Here is a 7,774-nt window from a genome sequence, read left to right as displayed (position 1 = left end):
GGGATGTTCGATTAGCAATCACCATCAACAATGCTCAAGGGCAATCATTAGAATCATGAGGCATAACTAAAAAAACTAAAAAAAAGGTAAAAAACTAAAAACTAAAAAAAAGACCAATTCAAAAACGAATGTATATACAGACCGGGACACCAGGACACAAATGACGACCGGGACACAAGGAATATAAATGACGCCCGGGACACTCAAAGAGAAATCACAGACTGGGACACCGGGACACAAATGACGACCGGGACACAGGGAATATAAATGACGACTGGGACACAGGGACACAACTACAATGGTGACGCCGGGGGGCACAGGGGGATATATAAATGACGACGGCGACACAGTGAATGGTCGATTAGCAATCACCATCAACAAAGCTCAAGGGCAATCATTAGAATCATGAGGTATAGATCTGAATACGGATTGTTTTCCCATAGACCATTATATGTTGCATGTTCAAGAGTCGGTAAGCCTGACAATCTATTTATATGCACAGACAATGGGAGAGCAAAGAATGTTGTATATTCGCAAGTTTTACGTAGTTAAAATATATATATATATATATATATATATATATATATATATATATATATATATATATATATATATATATATATATATATATATATATATATATATATATATATATATATATATATATATATATATATATATATATATATATATATATATATATATATATATATATCTATATTCACAGGTGGGACGTAGGGACAGAACTACAATGGCGCGTAACTAATAAGGCGCGTATGGCGCGAAGCGCCACCCCAACAGCTAGTCTTCTATATCTATATATATAAAAATAAGTTGTCTGTGGATGGATGGATGTGTCAGGTGACGTCACCTGAAAAAACTGGATTAGGTGACGTCAAAACTGAAAAAACTAAAAAAAGGCAAAAACTACAAAAAAAACTAAAAACTAATAAAAAAAATAAAAAAGCTAAAAAACTAAAAAAACTATAAAGGTAAAAACCAATAAAAAACTAAAAAAAAAAACTGAAAAAACTAAAAAAAGGCAAAAACTACAAAAAAAACTAAAAACTAATAAAAAAAGTAAAAAAGCTAAAAAACTAAAAAAACTAAAAAAACTAAAAAAAGGTAAAAAACTAAAAAAAATAAAAAATAAAAAAAAAATAAAAAAAAGGAAAAAACTGAAAAATAAGCTAAAATAAAGGTAAAAACCAATAAAAAACTAAAAAAAAAGGAAAAAACTAATAAATGACGACACTCAAAGAGAAAGCGACCAGGACAAAAGGAATGTTCGATTAGCAATCAACAAAGCACCGGGACACAGGGAGTATAAATGACGACCAGGACATAAGTAAAAAAAAAAAAAACTATCTATATATATAAAAATAAGTTGTCTGTGGATCTGTGGATCGTGGATCAGGTGACGTCACCTGAAAAAACTGGATCAGGTGACGTCAAAACTGAAAAAACTAAAAAAAGGCAAAAACTACAAAAAAAACTAAAAACTAATAAAAAAAATAAAAAAGCTAAAAAACTAAAAAAACTAAAAAAAGGCAAAAACTACAAAAAAAACTAAAAACTAATAAAAAAGCTAAAAAACTAAAAAAACTAAAAAAAAGGCAAAAACTACAAAAAAACTAAAAACTAATAAAAAAAATAAAAAAGCTAAAAAACTAAAAAAACTAAAAAAACTAAAAAAAGGTAAAAAACTAAAAAAACTAAAAACTAAAAAAAAACTAAATAAGGTAAAAACTAAAAGAACTAAAAAAGAAAAAAATAAATGACGACACTCAAAGAGAAAGCGACCAGGACTGTGGATCGTGGATCAGGTGACGTCACCTGAAAAAACTGGATCAGGTGACGTCAAAACTGAAAAAACTAAAAAAAGGCAAAAACTACAAAAAAAACTAAAAACTAATAAAAAAAATAAAAAAGCTAAAAAACTAAAAAAACTAAAAAAAGGCAAAAACTACAAAAAAAACTAAAAACTAATAAAAAAGCTAAAAAACTAAAAAAACTAAAAAAAAGGCAAAAACTACAAAAAAACTAAAAACTAATAAAAAAAATAAAAAAGCTAAAAAACTAAAAAAACTAAAAAAACTAAAAAAAGGTAAAAAACTAAAAAAACTAAAAACTAAAAAAAAACTAAATAAGGTAAAAACTAAAAGAACTAAAAAAGAAAAAAATAAATGACGACACTCAAAGAGAAAGCGACCAGGACAAAAGGAATGTTCGATTAGCAATCAACAAAGCACCGGGACACAGGGAGTATAAATGACGACCAGGACACAAGTAAAAAAAAAAATTAACAAAACTAAAAAGAAGGTAAAAACTACAAAAAAACTAAAAAGAAAAAAAAACTAAAAACTAATAAAAAAACTAAAAAATCTAAAAATCTAAATAAACTAAAAAAGAAAAAAAAAAGGAAAAAAAAAAAGGAGAAAAACAAAACTAAAAAACGAATGTATATACAGACCGGTACACCGGGATACAAATGACGACCGGGACACAGGGAATATAAATAACGACCGGGACACAGGGACACAACTACAACGGGGACACCGGGGGAAACAGGGGGATATAAATGACGACCGGGACAAAAAAACTAAAAAGAAAAAAAAACTAAAAACTAATAAAAAAAACTAAAAAATCAAAAAATCTAAATAAGCTAAAAAAGAAAAAAAAAGGAAAAAAATAAAGGAGAAAAACAAAACTAAAAAACGAATGTATATACAGACCGGGACACCGGGATACAAATGATGACCGGGACCCGGGACACAGGGAATATAAATGACGACCGGGACACAGGGACACAACTACAACGGGGACACCGGGGGAAACAGGGGGATGTAAATGACGACCGGGACACCGGGACAGGGAATGGTCGATTAGCAATCACCATCAACAAAGCTCAAGGGCAATCATTAGAATCATGAGGTATAGATCTGAATACAGATTGTTTTCCCATGGACCATTATATGTTGCATGTTCAAGAGTCGGTAAACCTGACAATCTATTTATATGCAAAGACAATGGGACAGCAAAGAATGTTGTATATTCGCAAGTTTTACGTAGTTAAAACCATATATATATATCTATCTATATTCACAGGTGGGACATAGGGACACAACTACAATAGCGCGTAACTATTATGGCGCGTAACGACTTACGCGCGCAGGGGGGCTTGGGGGGGGGGGGGCGCGAAGCGCCCCCACCAACTAGGTGTTGGGGTGGCGCGAAGCGCCACCCCAACAGCTAGTATATATATAAATAAGTTGTCTGTGTGTGGGTCTGTCGGGTGACGTCATGTTTGTGTGTTGACTGACGTCATGTTTTCGACTGGCGAAATTACAGACCGGGACATCGGGACACTAATGACGACCGGGACACCGACACATAGGGAATATAAAAGAAAAAGCGCCGAAAACCGGGGGCACGCCACCTTCGAAAAGGCTTTGGCGCGCTGTCACTGTTTCTGTCCTCTTCACAACAACGTAATAATCTATATATATAAAAATAAGTTGTCTGTCTGTGTGTCTGTCTGTCTGTCAGGTGACGTCATGTTTCTGTGTTGACTGACGTCATCAAGTTAGTTGTCGTCATTTTTGCTACGACGGTGACGTCATTCAAGATATTTAAGACATATGTTCACGTAGAAATCTATTAATGTTTAAGTTTAAAATGACTGATGAACTTACAATGGCAAAAGCCGATGAAGATGCTCAAAGAGTCTATGCCAAAAAACTTGCTGCTGATAGAGAAAGTCAGAAAAGAAAGCGTGCCGAGGAATCAAAAGAACAGCAAGGAAACAGGCTTGAGGCTGATAGAGAAAGAAAGAACAGAAAGCGTGCCGAGGAATCAAAAGAACAGCAAGGAAACAGGCTTGAGGCTGATAGAGAAAGAAAGAACAGAAAGCGTGCCGAGGAATCAAAAGAACAGCAAGGAAACAGGCTTGAGGCTGATAGAGAAAGAAAGAACAGAAAGCGTGCCGAGGAACTACCAGAGCAACGCGGAAGCAGACTTGCTGCTAAAAGAGAAAGTGAAAAAAGAAGGCGTGCCGAGGAATTACAAGAACAGCAAGAAATCAGGCTTGCTGCTGATAGAGAAAGTAAGAAAAGAAAGCGTGCCGAGGAATCACAAGAACAGCAAGAAATCAGGCTTGCTGCTGATAGAGAAAGTAAGAAAAGAAAGCGTGCCGAGGAATCTAAGCAACCTGAAAGTTATCGCCTGGCATTCAGGTACAACCCAGTCGATGATTATAGCTTGAGTAGATGTGTTCAAATCGGGACAATGTCTAAAATTTGTCCCTATTGCAAGGCCTTGAAATTCAATGGTGAAACAATGGGAATGTGTTGCGCCTCAGGAAAAGTTAAACTTCCTCTATTGGCTGCACCACCAGAGCCATTGAAGACTTTCCTTACTGGAACTACGTCAGAATCTAAGCGTTTTTTGTCACAAATCAGAAAATACAACTCATGTTTCCAAATGACGTCGTTTGGAGCCCAAATCGAAAATCCAGATCAATTTATGTCTACTTTCAAAGTAAAAGGGCAAATTTATCATAGAGCAGGGTCCCTTCTACCATTCTCAGGCGAGAATCATAAATTTTTACAATTGTACTTCATCAGTGATAGAAATTCTGAATTGAATGCACGTTGCGAAATTTCTCCCAACGTTGAAAGGACAATCGTTTCCCAATTGCAACATCTTTTCCACGAAAATAATAATTTAGTGCGTCTGTTCAAAACAGCCATCGATTTGATGCCTACTGATACGCATAAAATTATTATTTCCGCTGACAAAACGCCTCCTGGCCAACATGTGCGTAGATACAATGCTCCAACTATCGACGAAGTGGCAATTGTTATGGTCGGTGATCAGTTTTTACCTCGAGATATTATTCTTCATAAGCGAAACGCTCAGTTGTTAAGAATTGCTGAAACTCATCGATGCTACGATGCCCTACAATATCCTATCATTTTTTGGGATGGAGCCGACGGCTATCACTTTAATATTAAATTGATGAATCCAGCCACTAACAAAGAAATGAATAAGAAATGCAGTGCAATGCATTATTATTCGTATAGACTAATGATTCGGCAGGATGAAGAAAATTATATTTTAAAATGCCGTGAATTGTTTCACCAATTTGTCGTTGATATGTATGCTAAAATTGAATCAGAACGTTTGCTATATATCCGCCTGAATCAGACCAAGCTCCGCTCTGAACAATACATTCATTTGCGAGATGCAGTTATAAATGACTGTAATACCACAAACGTTGGAAGATTAACAATTTTACCTTCGTCATATGCTGGCAGTCCCCGTCATATGCATGAATATGCTCAAGATGCTATTGCGTATATTCGTCTCTATGGTCGTCCAGATTTATTTATTACATTTACATGTAATCAATCTTGGGACGAGATACTGCAGCTTTTACTTCAAGGACAATCGGCGGTTCATAGGCATGACATTACGGCCCGTGTCTTCCGGCAAAAGTTGAAATCACTGATAAACTACATAGTAAAACTTGAAGTGTTTGGGTCAGTGCGATGCTGGATGTACTCAGTGGAATGGCAAAAACGAGGTTTGCCACACGCACATATACTAATCTGGCTACATAAAAAAATTACTTCGAACGAAATTGATGATGTGATTTCCGCTGAAATACCTGATAAAAATGTCGATAAGGGGTTACATGATATTATTGTAAAAAATATGATACATGGACCTTGCGGTGCACTGAACGAAAATTCACCATGCATGGCCAAAGGAAGGTGCACAAAGCAATATCCTCGACTTTTAGTATCAAACACAATTACTGGCAATGATGGTTACCCACAATATAGAAGAAGATCTACTGAAGATGGCGGTAAAACAGCAACAATAAAGAAGCGTAACGGTACCACCATCGAAGTAGATAACCAGTGGGTTGTTCCATATTCCCCATTATTATCAAAAACATTTAATGCACACATAAACGTTGAATACTGTAACTCCGTAAAGGCAATCAAATACATATGTAAATACGTCAACAAAGGCAGTGACATGGCAGTTTTTGGCTTGCAGCCCGAAATCATAGATTTCGACGAAATCGTACAATATCAGGCTGGAAGATACATAAGCAGTAATGAAGCTGTTTGGCGAATTCTTTCATTTCCGATACATGAACGTAGTCCAGCTGTTGTTCACTTAGCGGTACATTTACAGAATGGTCAACGTGTTTATTTCACGGAAACCAACGTGCAACAAAGAGTCCTGAATCCACCGGATACAACATTGACAGCTTTTTTTTCGCTTTGCAAAAATGATTCTTTTGCAAAAAAACTGCTGTATACTGAAGTGCCTTCGTATTACACGTGGAATACTAAAAATAAAGTATTTGAACGTCGAAAACAGGGTAAGTCAGTCGACGGCCAACCTACCATCTTCAAAGATACCACGATAGGAAGACTCTACACCGTTCACCCCAATCAACATGAATGCTTCTTTCTACGCCTGCTTTTGGTGAATGTGCCCGGTCCGACATCCTTTGAGTATTTGAGAACTGTAAACGGTACTATACATGACACTTACCGTAGTGCATGCCAAGCTCTGAATTTATTGGAGAATGACCAATACTGGGATAACTGCATCAATGACGCGTGCGAAACGTCAACCCCAAGTCAAATTCGTGCATTGTTTGGCATCATTTTAACAACTTGCTTTCCATCAGCTCCTACAGAGTTATGGGAAAAATATAAGTCAAAAATGTCCGAAGATATACTCCATCGAAAACAGTTAGAGACGTCAGATATGACTTTTGATTTTACATCAGAAATTTATAACTACACTTTAGTTATTATAGAAGATTTGTGCGTACGTATGGAAAACAAACCTCTTCAGGATTTGGGAATGCCTTCACCTAACCTTATCGCTGCTGTTTCGACATGTGTAGAATTGGATCGTGAACAAAGTTACAGTACGAGTGATCTATTGTCGTATGTACAAAATAACATTTCCAAGTTAACGTCGGAACAAAAAGACATTTATGATACGATAATGCATTGTGTCGATAACAACGTTGGAGAAATTTTCTTTTTGGATGCGCCAGGAGGTACTGGTAAAACATTTGTGATAAAACTGATTCTGGCATCAATTCGATCAAAAGATGATATAGCGTTGGCAATTGCGTCGTCCGGAATAGCCGCAACATTGCTGCCTGGTGGAAGAACTGCTCATTCCGCTTTGAAATTGCCTCTGAATTTGCATTCTACAGAAACTCCCACGTGCAATATTTCCAAATCATCTGGGATGGGTAAAGTATTGCAGCAATGCAAACTTATTATTTGGGATGAGTGCACAATGGCGCACAAAAAATCGCTCGAGGCTCTGGATCAATGCTTGAAAGATTTGAGAGGGAAGTCGAAACCCTTTGGCAGCACATTAATATTGCTTGCGGGAGATTTCAGGCAAACATTACCTATAATACCTAGATCAACTCCTGCAGACGAAATGAATGCTTGCCTGAAAAATTCTAATTTATGGGCATACGTAAAAATATTAAAATTAACTACAAATATGCGTGTCCGATTGCAAAACGATGACTCTGGTCAAACATTTTCAGATCAATTGCTGGCAATTGGAAACGGAAAGCTCCCAGTAGACTCAATTTCAGGACGTATACAACTACCTGCTGATTTCTGTAATTTAGTGACGTCCAAAAATGAATTGATTGAAAAAGTATTTCCGAATATTCTAAAAAATTATAAAAATAATAAATGGCTAAGTGAAA

At 36.1% G+C, this 7,774-nt stretch overlaps 1 protein-coding gene across 1 annotated transcript in view; it reads right to left on the bottom strand.

Moving 5' to 3' along the window:
* The window catches only part of LOC136037674 (methionine synthase reductase-like), a gene marked incomplete at its 3' end in the record, with an annotated part of 463,030 nt that overhangs the window by 413,306 nt on the left and 41,950 nt on the right, over window positions 1–7,774 (bottom strand).

This window comes from Artemia franciscana, chromosome 17 (assembly GCF_032884065.1).
Source record: "Artemia franciscana chromosome 17, ASM3288406v1, whole genome shotgun sequence".
Classification (NCBI taxonomy): Eukaryota; Metazoa; Arthropoda; class Branchiopoda; order Anostraca; family Artemiidae; genus Artemia; species Artemia franciscana.
The sequence above is the reverse complement of the archived record's forward strand: the minus strand, read 5'-3'. Positions and strand labels throughout refer to the sequence as shown.